Raw genomic sequence first — 14647 nt, 5'->3', positions numbered from 1 at the left:
AGTAAATAGTAAGAAAGTCTTTAAGTTAGACTACAGAGCCTAGACTTTAAACATTTGATGATGACTATCCCAGCATGACATTTTTCCTCCTCTGCCATTCTCAGCTCAGTAACACATAGCAAGTCTCCTTCTGCCAGTTACCCTCAATCATTTTTAGCAGAGAAACTTCACAGCCCCTTGCCCTCTAAAATGAGTTTGGAACTAAATCAGGAGGTTTGAGGAAGAGCGCTTCGTGAACTAAAACTGATGATTCATTTGGGAGCCTACGTCTTATTTTCATGTAGCGTACTTCCGAGATTTGACTCACTTTGGGCTGGAGCTATTAGAAAATATCCATAGGGCCTTAGTTTGGGAGTGCTCCCAAAGCACATCCTCTGGGACCATCCTGACGCCAGGCACTTTCACATCCTTTAAAATACACAGTTTAATCCAATCCTCAATGAAACTTCTACGGTTGAAATAAGTATTCCCATTTAACAGACAAGGAGACTGAGGCTCAGAAAAAAATGAGAATGTACCCAAAGTCATACAAATAACTATCAGGGCTGGAATTTTAACTCTTTTCTTCAAGCCCCATATTCTTTTCACTATACCACCCCTGTAAAGAAAAGTCTCAGTGAACCAAATGAATTATTTGGGGCTCCTTCTCATAGTATATTGACTCAAGAGCTTCACTGAGTTCTTCTAGTCCATCAGCAGGGCTGAGATAGACAAAGTATCCAGTGAAATAGACTACAGAACCCAGAGACAGAACTGCATGTGGACGGACACCGCTTCACATAGAATACAACTGGTGTTGCAGATCAACAGAGAGAAACTAGACAGTTCAACAAATCTTGCTGGGACAACTGGTAAACCATAAAGAAAAACTAAATTTTAATCTACTTCACAGCATATATAAAATCAGCTTAATATCTGTGGAGAGTAAAATTTAAAGCTTTAGAAGAAACTGGGGAGGACTATCTTTATGACCTCAGGAGATGAAATACTTTTATCTGCAAACACAATATAAAAAATAAAGCTCATAAAGAAAAGATTGTTAACTTTGACTAAGTGGAAATTAAGAACGTGGGTTCATCGAAATACACTATAAAGAAAATAAAAAGACAAGCCACAAACTGGGAGAAAATATTTGCAACACATAATCAACAACAGATTTTCAGAAGAGAACTTCTGCAAATCACTGAGGAAAAGACAAACAATTTGACAAAAATGGTCAAAAGAAATCATGAATAATCATTTTACAGAAGAGGAAACGCAAGCCGCCAATAAACATACAAAACTTCACTCAACCTCACTGGTAATCAGGAAAATTAAAATTCAGACAACAATGAGAAACAATTTTGCACCCCAAAATTTAAAAGTCTGATAATACCAAGTGTTGGTGGAAAAAGTGAAGCAAGCAAAGTCTTATTACTGGGGGGAGTGTACCCTGATACAGCCACATCGGAAAAAAATTCGCCATCATCCATTACGTTGGAAGATAAGCGTTCCCTGTGACCCTGAAGTTATACTCTTGGATATATACCACAAAAGGCACTTGGCCCTTGCAGCAAGAGAGTGAAAAGAATGTCCATGGCAGCATTACTGTAATAGAAAAATATACTGGAAACAGGTCAGCCAAGCAAATGTTCATTAACAGGAAAATGGTTGAATAACTTTTGACATAGTCCTGCACGGCAATAGCATACGGCCATGAAAAGAAAGTACACATGCCAACATCAACACACAGGAACCTCACAAGCATCTGCTGAACAAAATGAGAACAAACTCAGCTGCACAAGAGTATACATATTGCATGATACCACTTATATAAAATTCAAAACTATGAAATATTAAGCAATCTATTGTTTGGAATACATAGATTCAGGGCCAACTACAAAGAAAAGTAAGAGGAATAATGGACCCAGAATTTAGGATACTGGTCACCCCTGCTGGGAGAAAGGGGTCTGGGGTCTCCAGTGGTTCCACAGGTGATGTTCTAACTCTCAAGCTGTGTGATGTTTATATTGGTGTTCATTATGCAAGTCTTTCCACCTTATATATTCTATAAAGGCTATATTGTGAGTGTGAGTTTGGTAGAGGACCCAGACAAGGAATATTAATATTTATAATTCAGAGTGGACAACCATCTAGTGCTCTGGACACACCTCAGCCCAGTACCAACACTACGTTCTTCTTATTGAAGTCTATACAGCCAGCGCCTGGCACATAGATCATTACAGATGCATAATGATAACTTGATGAGGGAATAAACGGTAGAGGATTGATTAGATGGATGGGTGGGTGGACAGATGGAAGACTGAATGAAGTGGCCAGCTCAGGGCCTAAATAACATGAAGGTATTTAATAGAAGTTCGAGGGTAAATGGGAGAAAGAAGCAGGACGCTAAACAAGACTTGAGAACTACAACCAGAGCTTCCTTTCTCTCATCTCTTGAATGCACTCAATAAGATAAAATTAGAATCATCTAATTTAACCTAAGCCTGATTGAATCCCTCTTTATTAAATGGAAAGAAGACTGACTATTAATTCTACACAGTCCTCTCACCACTACCCCACCCTCACTAGTCGGCTTGGAGAATTGCCTCTTCTTTCCCAACTCACTCGTGCTTTGCCCTGACCCTTGTTCGGTCTTTCAAACGCACTTTGATTATGGACATTCTTTACTGATTTGCAAGCGTGATGCCCTTCTCAGCCCTTCTAGGCTGTAGGCTTGATGAAGGGAAGTGTGTCCTATTCATCTGTTCATCCTGCACCTATTACAGCACTTGACAGATCACATGTTGGACACATACTTCTTTTGAAATGAACAGATCCTGATATGCGTTAAGAGCAGTGAACCTAAGTCAATGACTCCAAAACTCAAGTATCAATAGATTAGCAGAGTAGGGATCTCAAAGTCAGAAGGAAGGGTAAAAATACGAAGTAGACTCTAGGCTGATTATGGCTAGGATGTAAAAAAGCAATTTAAACTGAAGTCTCGCTGGGTCCTCTCAAGCCAAGCAAATCTGATGCACGTAATACACCTAGCCTGGGCCACACACAGCCCAGGGGATAAAGTGGGTCCATAAAGTTTGGGCTGAGATACCTTGAGAAGGTTGAATAGAAGCCAGCTTTGTGAAAATACGGCATTTGAAATGAAAATTCTTTCGGGTATTGATCCCTGGAAAACACATTAGGGCGCCCTGCAAATAAAAACAGGCAGGTGACAAGGCCAGGAAGACGTGCAGAGATACAGCGAGGTGAGTGAGGCGGGTGGAAAGTCATGCACGGAGAAGTGTGAACCTTGGGTGGAATTAATCACACCTCCAATCGCTCGGGCCACAGTCTGCATTGATCCTATAGTAATTCTGGTGCAGTAGGCAAAGCTCAGTTGAAATTCTTCCAGCACACACTGCTGGAAACTCCTCTTTGAAAAATCTATCCAAGTTGCTTTATTTTATTTATACACTAAATGCTTCTTTGCATCCAAATGGAAAGGCAAAACTCGAGGAAGAGATAGGTTAGAACTCATAATTGGATCTGATGATTATTTCCTTCTTCCTTTCAGGACTATTTTCAAATATTGGTAGTTTAGCCTGATTGGTGAAAGCTGTTATTGTTCAGATACTGGGTGACGTGCCTCACAACAGCAAACAGGGCGGTTACAACTTGTTGACCAGTTGACTACTCACTACGTGCAGGCACTATCTTAATCAGTGAACGTGTGTTATCCTTGTAGCAGTCATAATAGTGCCCTCAGGTCGGGATTACTACCCGATTTTCTATATGAGAAAACTGAGTCTTGAGAGATAAAGTAGACTGAGCAGCAGTTTGTCTCCAGGGCCATCTAGTTTAATCTCCTTCCAGCTGATTTTCATAAAAAGACATCTCTAAGGAGCACTGGGCTCTCTACAAGTATTGTCAGATATTTCTACCCACATTGAGGGCAAAAAACAACCACCACTAAATCATGGGAAACTTGTGGGCAGGAATCAGCACAGAACTGGGTATCATGAAACTCAATACATGTACTGACTTGAATTTTGTTTGGGGACCGCGTGAAGCCTCAGGGCTTTGAGAATGTCAGCCGATGAGAACTTCCCATTGTCAGTGGTCCTTCTTCTTTCCTTTTCCTCTTTTCTCCCTTCTTCCCTTCTCCTTCCTTTCTCTCCTGCCTGCCTTCCATTAAATGAGTATTTTCAAGCACCTACTACGTATAAGCTTTGCACTTGAGGTGGGATACAGAGATAAAGTAACGTGGACCCCGCACTCGGGTACCTTGAAGGATAGACATGGGAACACACCACGGCACAGTGCGAGAGAGGCTACACAAACTCCAGGGAACAGAGGACAGGCAGAGTCAGGTTCAGGTCCTTCTCTTCATGTTCAACTAGTAGGGTACAGGGCCATGCTTCCAAGTGGAAGAAGACCTGGCATGTGAAGGCAGGTCTGCAAATGAAGCAAACCACACATTATGTACAGGAAGGACAGTGCAATCACATGAAGGAAGAGCCATCTGCCAGGGATGGAGAGAAAGAGGGGACAGGAGAGAGAAATAATTGTCCTGAGCCCTAGGAAGAGGGGAAATCAGCGAAATTCCCTCCTGACCAGTCACACACTCACTCCCACCCTCACCCCTTCTGTCTCCCAAGGAGGACTTTGACTTCTCTCCATACTTGATCTCGTAAATAAGAATGGGGAATGTACATTTCATCAACACTGAAGAGAGCAGGACAGAGCTGGAGCCCGCGTGGCAAGTGGAGGGGGAAGATCAGTTCCAACATTTATTATTATTATTATTGCGAGGAGAGGGAGAAAAGGCAGAAATATTTCCAAAATGTCAACACTATTAAGGAAATTGGAACACCTTAATCCATTTAAATGTCAGCTAGAATCAGGCGTAGGTTTTCAGGAGGGGAGAACGAGAAAGTAAGGAGGGGCAGAGGGAATTAATGCCAGATCCCACATAATCTATCAAAGTTTCTTTCTTTTCTTAATATATTAAATATTAAATGCTTCTTTGCATCTGAGTGAGAGAGGAGAGAGAAAGGGACCAGTGTGGAACTCATAAATGCCTAGATAATTGGTTTTGAGGGTTTTTTTCTTCTTTCTTTCTTTCTTCTTGGCGGATTCTCAATTTCCCTATAAAAGAGAAAATTCATTTCCAGCCGCTAATGTAATGTCAGCGTGCTGTTTACTAAGCATGGATGATGTATAGGGGGACACTACTTTCAGAGGACTACTTAATGATGCATAGAATTAAATCCTGAGCTCCTCAGCTGAGCCTCCTCCCTCCCTCCTGGTTCCCAGGCTCCCAGTGCATCCTGGGAGAAGCAGGATTGGCCTAACCTGCCTCCCTGGTCACGAGAATTCTGGGGTCTCTGCCGGGGAAGCTTGAAGATAGCCCCTTAGCCTCGGCAGACACATTTGCCCCTGGCATAGCCTGGGATGACCTCCTGGGCAGAAAGAAACTGATGGACAAGGGGAAAGATGGCTGCTCAGTGCTGGGGAGACAGAAGAAGGGCGTTAATGGGAGGCACTGGTTGGGGGGTGAGGGGGATGTGGGGGATGGGAGGGCAGAGGGCAGGGTGAAGTTGGAGAGCCTTGGGAGGGACAGGGCTGACCAGGAAGAGCTGGAGGTGGAGCTTCTCTGAGCTCACCCTCTGCCCTCTGGGAACTGCAGCATTTGGTTGTCTAGGAAAATAGATGTGGGCAGTTCAGCTGCATCCCTGGGGGCCTACGAGGCTATCATTGCCAGAGCAGCACCTTAGTTCTTCTCCTGCACCAGCAGCTCATGCTGCTTTCACAGCGGGGCTGGGCAGCCTGAGGGGCAGCACCCCACAGTGGGACAGCCCAGCCTCCTGCCCTGTGGAAGTGACCCAGCCATGCCACCTAAGAAACCGCTGGTGGGCCGGCATGGAAACTGGGAGAGAAGGTAGGAAGGTAGACAAAGGGGCTGGTGGTGAGCTGAGGGTAGTTGGGGAAATGCACGTCTAAGTGTGACGGTGTGAGGAGGGGGTAACCACCCAGTCTGTTCTGCATCTCCTCCAGGGCTGCTCTGCCCCCCTCCATCCTACTGAGGCTGGTCCCCCTTCTCCCCCTGGGTAAGAGGGTGGCCTCATTTTCTTTGTCCTCCTGGGCATTTGATCTCACTGACCACTTCTTTCTGGAAGCCCCCTACTCCTCTGGCATCGTTGACACTGCTCTACTTCTGACAGCTCATTGCCTGTATCCCTCCTGTGTGTCTTTTTTCCCTCCCATCTATCCACCGTAGACTTTCTATGGGCGCTTTCTTGGGGGCTCACTCCTTCTCTGTGTGTTTTCACTCCCTATACAGGTTCCTGCCTTTCATGACTCCAAACTGCTATCTCTAGTCTGACCACACTCCTGGGCTCCCAGGACACATTGGCAACCACTTCTAAGCACCTCAGTATAAGGGCCCAGCTCTTGGGGCACATTCAGTTTCATCCCTACAGTCAGCCACCCTTCCTCTGCCCCATTTCTGCCCATACATTTGCCATTTTCCCAAGCTCTCAGATCAGAAAACTTAGAGTCATCATTGTCTCTTCTCCCATTTATCAGTTTTGAAATGTCCCCTGGCTTCACTCTTGCCTATTCATCCCCTGACCCAGCATCACCCTGATCTAGCTCTTATGCCTGGACTCCTGCCAAGGTCCCCCAGGTTTCACCTGCCCCCAACCCTGAACTCTGAGGCCAGACTCATCTTCACAAAACAACATTTCCACTAAGTCATTTGACAGAGGCTGGTCACCACCTACTCAATTGTGTCCAGACTGCACAGCACCGAGCAGACCCCACCTGAAGGAAGAATCAGCCCTGGGGGAACAGCATCATGTACCAGCCCAAACTGGGAGGAGACCCCAGGCTCCAGCCTCCCTGTGGAAGAGTGATTGAAGAAACTGAGAGTTTCCAAACTGGAAGAAGGGAGGCTAAACATTTGAGCTTAATTTGAAAATCCTCAAGGAGGATCAGAAGCTGATTGACACAGAGGGACATGTCTGGAACCAGAGGACACAAGAGATCATGAGCTAGGACTTCCCTGGTGGCCCAGTGGTTAAGACTCCATGCTTCCAATTCAGGGGGCACTGATTCGAGCCCTGGTTGGAGACCTAGGATCCTGCATGCCATGTGGTGGGAAGGAAGGAAGGAAGGAAGGAAGGAAGGAAGGGAGAGAGAGAGAAAGAAAGAAAGAAAGAAAGAAAGAAAGAAAGAAAGAAAGAAAGAAAGAAAGAGAAAGGAAGGAAGAAAGAAAGAAAGAAAGAAAGGGAAAGAAAGAAAAGAAATCATGAGCTAGATTTTAGAAGACCTTTCCAACAGTCAGAGACATCTAAGGATGAAATTGTCTGCTCCTGTCTCTTTATATATTTCAACAAAGATTGATGATCACAGGTAGGGTTATCATAAAAGAGACCCACGTGTGAGATTAGCAAGGTAGGAAGAGTTTTTCTAGAAGGCTTTAAAAGTTCCTCCTCACCCAGAGGTTCTAGACTATTCTACCTGACTTCAAGGCCCTCCTTCACCTGACTTCATGTCTGAATCCATCTTCTTTCCAAGTCTGTGTCCAGACAGGCCAGATTCTGCACTGTCCACACCATGCTCAATGCATCTCTTTGCCCATGTGGCTTCTGGAGTGAAGAATGGCCTCTTGTTGATCCTTCAAACCCACTCAGTCTTCTCTGCTCTCTCCCGCCCTTGACTCACAGCCATTCAACCACATGATCTCATACTGTACTCCTTCTTCTTACCCTCAAATTTTTCTAAGTGTGAACCCCTCATGACCTCATGATCTAATCATGATGCTTCTTTTGCACTTCCACAGTATCTAACACAGACCCTGGTGCACACTGACCATTAATAAATATTCGATCAGTTAATTGATTAACCACTAGTATATACACATTGTCATTGCCCACCTTGAGTCTGGCTCTGTCAGCCTTGTCAGACCGAAAAATGTCCTGGAAAGAACAATCCTGTGCCTGGCTTTCTAGCACATACTAGATAAAATACCATTTCTTCAGCATGATACTCAGAGCCCATCACACCCCGATTATCAGCTATCTTTTCAAAATGTTTCTCAAACCCAATCCACACACTTTGCTCTGGCCATGACAGACTCTCACCGTTCCCCCTGCCTGATATATGCCCTTCCTGTCTTTGTTCATCTGGAAAATTCCTATTCACTCCTCAAAAGGCAACTCAGAAATCACCCTCTCTGTGAAGCTTTTCCTGCTGACCTCTAAGGCGGCTCCTTCACTCCCTCCTCTGTGCTCCCATGACACTTTGGGCAGGACTCCATTATATCACTCAACATATTTTATTATAGTTAATTGTGTACACATCTGCCTTCCCCACCGTATGATGTGCTTGCCCTTCAAGGGCAAGGACAATGTCTTACCCATCTCTCATCCTTCTAGTATCCAGCAGAGTGTATGGTATATAGTAAGTATTTAATTAGTAGGAAAGGGGAGAGGAAAGGGAGGGATGGAGGAAGGGATACAGGAAGGAAGGAAAAGAGAGGAAAAATCATGGGCAGTGAGGGTATTATGACAAGAAACTGATGAGGGACATATGCATGGCCTGCAAGTAGTAAGTGACCAAGAAGAAGGCACTTTGTGAGACTTCATGGGTCTTAGACAGGGATCTTTGCCTTATCTTAGGAACATCCACTCTGGAACATGGTTACAGCTTCCTTGCATTCTAGGTCATGCTGATTGAAGCAAAAATCTCTCTCGCTTCTGGGACCCTGAGGTCCTCTTCTGTATAAGAGAGAAGAGAGTATTTCCATGAAGGCTGGAGATCTTGAGTGACGGGATAACTTGGTACAGGGACTTGGGAGAGTGTATTGCCTGGCATTGTGATTCATTAAGCCCATGGGTAGAGAAGGTGGTCCTGGGCCTCACAGTGGTGTCAGGATAAGTCAGAGTAACTCTCCTTGGTTGCCAGTTCTCAGCAGAGTTGGTCCTCAGGAAAGCTCTGACCCTGGGCTATCTGCCTAGTCAATGCTGTTAACTGGAATAACAGGGTCTCCCAGTTAAGACAAAGCAGAGACTCTGGTACAATCTGGTAGATGGACTTGAGAAATAGATCTCTCCCAAGAATCCGTCTGGGTCCTTGCTTAGAGCAGAGCTGAGATGGTTCCCAGAAATATCTTGAACTGAGTCTGTAGGAGTCTGTATATAAAAAAACATGTCTGATGAACTCTTGGGTGGTTCCCCCTGGAAGCCCACTTGTAGGAAGGAATGACAGGGACCTCGTAAGATAATTCACCATTAGGAAGAAAATCTTTCAAAGCAAGCCGGACTCAATGGCAGCACCAAGGGTTAGAGGGTCATGGTATCGTGTGCAGCATGAGTTACTTCAGGAACTTGTCCCAAATCAGCTACCTTGAGGACACAAGGGAAAAAATAGCTCTGTGTGTCTGTAAATTGAAAGAGGTATTCCAGTAAATTTTGATTCTTTGGGGGTATAGGCAGCCCTGCTTGGAGATTTCCCCCAACTGAGCACAGAGGGTACAATGTTCTCACTTCCTAAGAGCATTAGTGGTTGAACAGTGGCTTCGGATGACAGGGCCCCAGTGTTGGCATTTCTGGGAAGAGCAAAGGCTCTTGCTGACCAGCGGAGATGACAGACCAAAATAACAGAAGTCAGCACCATAGCAGCTCAAACTAAAATGCCTATAGACACTACCCCTTGGGTAGTACAGAAATGTTTGAGAGAAGGAAAAGATTGCACGGAGAAGTGGGAGTCCAAGTTAGCAAGCTCCAAAATTATTATTAAGGTGTCATCACCTGAACCCACAGACAGGTGAGAGTCAAGACACTGAGAATACTCTCTTTAGTTGTTGTAGTTGTCATCGTCCTTCTAACTTTTTTTGTTTGTTTAAACACAGAGGGTGATCGTGCAGGCCAGGAGAGGAGAAAATAAAATAACACTGGCAGATGCAAGTCATGACACCCACAGCCATGTTGTTCTCTGAGCTCAGGCTCTGCATGAGGGGCATCCACCCCCTAAAGGTGAGAGGTTCCAACTGGAAGACTTGGCTTCAGCCCTGAGAGTCAAGTATACTGAGGCTGAGTTGGTGAGAGTGGGAGGCAGAGCTCAAAGTCTGCCTCAAGGGTGTCTGAACTGTTCTTCCTTCCTGGAAGGCCCCTCAGCATCAACAGAAAGAGATTTCAAAGGATCTCGAAGAAGGCAGACCCCTTGTCGCTGGTTAGTCCAGCCAAGAACTCGGCTTGGCACCAGTTTTGTGTGTATGAATGTCTGTTCCTATGGCCTGGGCACAGCCAGTATTTCTTTGTCTTTGTGCTATTTCTGGAACCCTTGACTTTTCACTATCAAATATGAGTTCCTTCGGATTATGTCTTCTAGATTTTGCCTTTTAACATACTGACCTTTGTAGAATATCCTGATTTCTCTCCCTTCTCATCTCTTTCACAATCCAACCCACCTCCGTTTCCAGGCCTTTGGTCTTAAAAAAAATGGACTGGCCCAAGGAGGACGTGAAGACCATACAAAATCTGTCCATCCAATAGTTCAGCATTCCTCTCCTCCAAGTCGTTGGGTCACCAGTGCCTCCAAACCTGGTCCTGGACTGGGCCCCGTCTCTTTCCTCAGCTCCGCTGCTTCCTGCTCGTCTCAGACTCCAATATCCTGGGTTCTGTAAACTCTTCTGGGTTGAAATGTTAATGGCTAATATGAGTAAATGGGTTACATTTTCCTGGGGTCTTTTGAAGTCACCAAGGCAGGAGAGTTCCACTCAAATTCTTCACTAGGAGGTACTTGAGACACGCACATTTCAGTTCTGGGGAAAGTACCATGACCAAGCTGCTGGAAGATCTGTGCCCCTGAGAGACACACCCCACCTACTCCACGCCTCTTTTGTTATGTCCTGACCAGTCTCAGGTTTGGGTCAGTGTCTCAGCCTCACGGCTCCTGGGGGTTCCCCACATTGGGGCCAGTCACCACCCCCAGAGGACTTTGACTCTAATCCATAGTGTCTGGTTGTTCTGGGTACATCAGCCAAGAAAGAAACTTACTTACTTGGAAATTCCCTGGTGGTCCAGTGGTTAAGACTCTGCGCTTCCACTGCAGGAGGCATGGGTTCGATCCCTGGTCAGGGAATTAAGATCCCACATGCCAAGCAGAGCGGGAAAAAAATAAATAAAAACTTACGTATCCCTCCACCTCTCTCTCTCTCTCTCTGTCATAGGCCCTCATTCATGCTTCCCTGCCTCAAAAATAGTTCCATGGATTTTTTTCAAAGTTAAAGGTAGAAAGACTTTAAAGATCCTATCTGGGGGCTGTGATGAAATAAGGGACATTTCATCCCTCTGGATAACTTTTGAGACGGTTATAAATGACTAAAATTAGAAATTTGGGATGGAAAAAATTTCCCAGCTGTTAGTCTCAAAGCTAAGAGTAGAAACAGACCCTTCACAAAGGGAGAGGGCAGGGAGGACTACAGGGGGGCACTACAGGGGAGAAGAGTGAGGAGTAGAATAAATGTTTCTGGACTAGGAAATGAGACCTGGGGATGGGAAACACTACTCCAAACCCTCCTCAGGCCATAAAGACTCACTCACATGCCCTCCCACAATGACACTTCCCACACAACATGTGTAAACAACAGAAGGGGCTCCAGTGAGCTGGGCCATAAGCAGGGGAGGAAGGGGGGTGTGGATCAGTCTGTACTCCAAGGATCTCAGTCCAAAGTCTGCTGAAGCATCCCTCTCCCAGGTTGGGATTTGGAAAAAGTGTGCCTCAGTTTCCCCATTTGTAAACGATAATAACCAAAGCTAACAGCCACTGAGACTTCTCGATATGATAGACACCACAAAGTTCTTTACATGCGTTCACTGACTTACTCCTCACAACAACCCCACGAGGTGGGTCCTATTATAGATCGCATTATACAGATGTAAAACTAAGGCTTGGAGAGATTAAGCAGGCAGCCAGAGGTATACAGTGCACCTGCGATTCAAACCCGAGTCTGCCTATCTTTCTACACTGCTGGTCTGGAGGCTGGTAGAGGAGCCCTTGCATCTTATTATTCCCTGGGGCTAGAGACATCACCCTGGGCCTTCTCCCTTCCATGGTTCGTTCTCCTAATCATCAGACTAGAGGCAGAAAGAGGGTGAGTGAGTTTCCTTAAGTTGGTCAACTAGAAGGTTAGCCAGTGCCAACAACCCACACACATGGACAGCACTTCTGGTTTGTAACGTTCTCTTACATGTGTTCTCTTTTGGCTGTCACAGTAACTAAATCTATAAACAGAGGCATGTTGCCTTGCCTATAGAATGAGCCTAAAATCACCTACCTTGCAGAGCTGGTACAAAGATGAGACAATTATGGGAAAGCCCCTGGAACAGAGTCAGGCCCAGAATTTGCTCTTTCAACAAACGTTGAGGTCTTTTCCAACTCTCTCCAAAGACTTCTTCTCTGGAAGCAAGCATGTCTTGGCACCCTGTGTCTCTTCTCTGGGCTACGTTCCTCCTTTTCCCTTTCTGCTCCTCCCGCCCCACCTCAAATGCCCCTTAACTGCAAGTCCTAAATGGATTTACAATGTGATACTGTGTTTTAGGCCAAGAATCTAAAAGAAGACCCAGGTTTCAAATGGGTAAGGGCTCAGGTCACGGAGGGGAGAAAAGGCACATGGCACTGAGAGATGGACAGGTGAGTGCACACAAGTCAGTTGGGCATGAGTAGCATGCATGTACACATGTGTACACACACACACACACCAGTAGGGGCCTGGGTAGAGCACACCTCTGGCAGTAGTGGTCTCAGCAAATGAGCCCCTGCTTACTCTAGAAAAGAGCTGCTCAGGCAATCTGATCTCCAGGAAACACTCCTTTTTCAGGGCATGTGTCAAATATGTCTAATCATATATCATTGTTTATGTGGCCAAGTGTGTGTGAGGACCAGCGCCCTCTGCTGCCCCTGAGGTACCTCCAAATTTCCTTAGGGCTCCACGGAATATACTTTGAAAAACACAGCCTTAAACCAGAGAAGGAAGAAATATAGAGTTTTGAAGTTGGAGACAGAGGGACCATGGTTGACCTTCAGATCACATGATGTGGGCAGTTACCAATATGGCTTTGGAGGGGTGGGTTGCCTGGGTCTTTAGTAACTTGGTGGAGTCCTTTGGTGACAGTGCTTTGCTGTCACATCCACATTCCTTGCTTTGGGAGGGACTGATACACCCCTCCTTTATTTAGGCCACTTTATTTGGATTTCATGTTACACGTGGGTCAACTCTGGCCTTACCTGATCCATCATGCTATTCATTCCTCTCCTGGCCTCCTGCGTCACAGGCTGACCTCTCAGCCTGATGCTCGCTCTTTCCCCTGGAGCCGACATCTCTCACTCTCTTCATCTACACAAATCATTCAAGATGCCTGCCCTGCCGGATTCATTGCAACATCCCCAGGTCTCAGATCCATGCTTAGCACACAGTAGGCACCCAGGGAATACTTCTTAAGCAGAGAAATGAATTATCTAAGCAGCTCTGCCCTGTTCCCATTATCCTAGGGCCGTTCAACGTCCATCTCAAACCCTGACCCCTTGGCCCTCTCCCATCTCATATTTCTTATTGTCCATGGAAGATCTCTATTTGTTTGACCTTCCAACCCCTGCAACAAAACTTGTATAAAGCAGAGCTTGTTATCTTTCCTTCCAAACCAGAGCCCCTTTCCACTTTCCCTATTACTGCTGGCAGCTCAATTAGCCTTAGGACGGCACAGTCATCGCTCTTCATTTTTCTCTTTTCTTGGCATTTACTCCCTCTTTGGGTCCTGTCTGTTCTTTCTCAGCAAGGACTCCAGACTCCGAGTTCTCCATTCTCTCACACCACTCCTGATCCAGGCGCACCCTCTGTGCTGGGAGCCCCAGAAGGTTTCCTTCACGACATCATCAGGCATCTCCATTGCCAGTTCCCTGATCCAGGTGTGTTCCAGAGTGAGTGTTGGGTGCCGGATGGATGATCCCCACACTGGCTTCTCCTTGGGGAGAGGGGTCTTCTCTGTCCTATCTTCCCAAGGTGGACACAGTAATTTCGAGGCTTGTCTTAATTCTTCATGTTTCTTTCATCCTCAAAACCAATCTGAAAACATAACCCTGCTCCCCTACCTTCACACCATCCACTCTCTGTCCCTTTCTCCTGATTCTGGACCACTGTCCTTCACGGAGTAGCATCCACATGACAGCTGCGGAAGGGGCCGTGATGGGGAACCACTGGTGATCTCCACAGCCTGCTTGTGGGAACAGGTGGTCTGGTTCATTCACCTTCTCCCGCTACTGGACTTCCCAGCTTTTTCCTTCACCTCTGTCTAGAAAACACTCCAGAGTTCCTGTTCCCTTCAATGTTCATCCTATGACGCTATCTTCCAAATAAATAAACAAAAAGAAAGGAAAAATTCTCCCCAGAGGCAAGGCCAGCTCATTTTCCCACCACACACCCACAAACTCCAACCCTAAACCTACCTAAAAATGCTCCTCACATGAAGAATGGGAGAGAGGATTTTCGCCCACGTTAGCATGCTTTTCGGGTATAACTGTACATCCAGGATGAGGCTTTGGGTTCCCTGCACTCTCCCCTTCCATACCACTCAGAGTCTATCTATGTTGACTGACATATGCAGGG

General features: G+C 45.9%; 1 long non-coding RNA gene across 1 annotated transcript in view; it reads left to right on the top strand.

The window, feature by feature from the left end:
- The window catches only part of LOC113632140 (uncharacterized), a 28482-nt gene extending 17445 nt beyond the window's left edge, over positions 1-11037 (top strand). The window contains exon 3 of the long non-coding RNA XR_003437702.1: positions 9896-11037. This is a non-coding gene — a long non-coding RNA (uncharacterized LOC113632140). The remainder of the gene's footprint in view (positions 1-9895) is intronic.
- The last annotated feature ends 3610 nt before the right edge of the window (positions 11038-14647 follow it).

The sequence above is a fragment of the Aethalodelphis obliquidens genome, unplaced genomic scaffold (genome assembly GCF_003676395.1).
Source record: "Aethalodelphis obliquidens isolate GAN/ISIS:26980383/991018 unplaced genomic scaffold, ASM367639v1 scaffold35, whole genome shotgun sequence".
NCBI classification, from domain to species: domain Eukaryota; kingdom Metazoa; phylum Chordata; class Mammalia; order Artiodactyla; family Delphinidae; genus Aethalodelphis; species Aethalodelphis obliquidens.
This window is presented reverse-complemented; position numbering and strand designations above follow the sequence as displayed.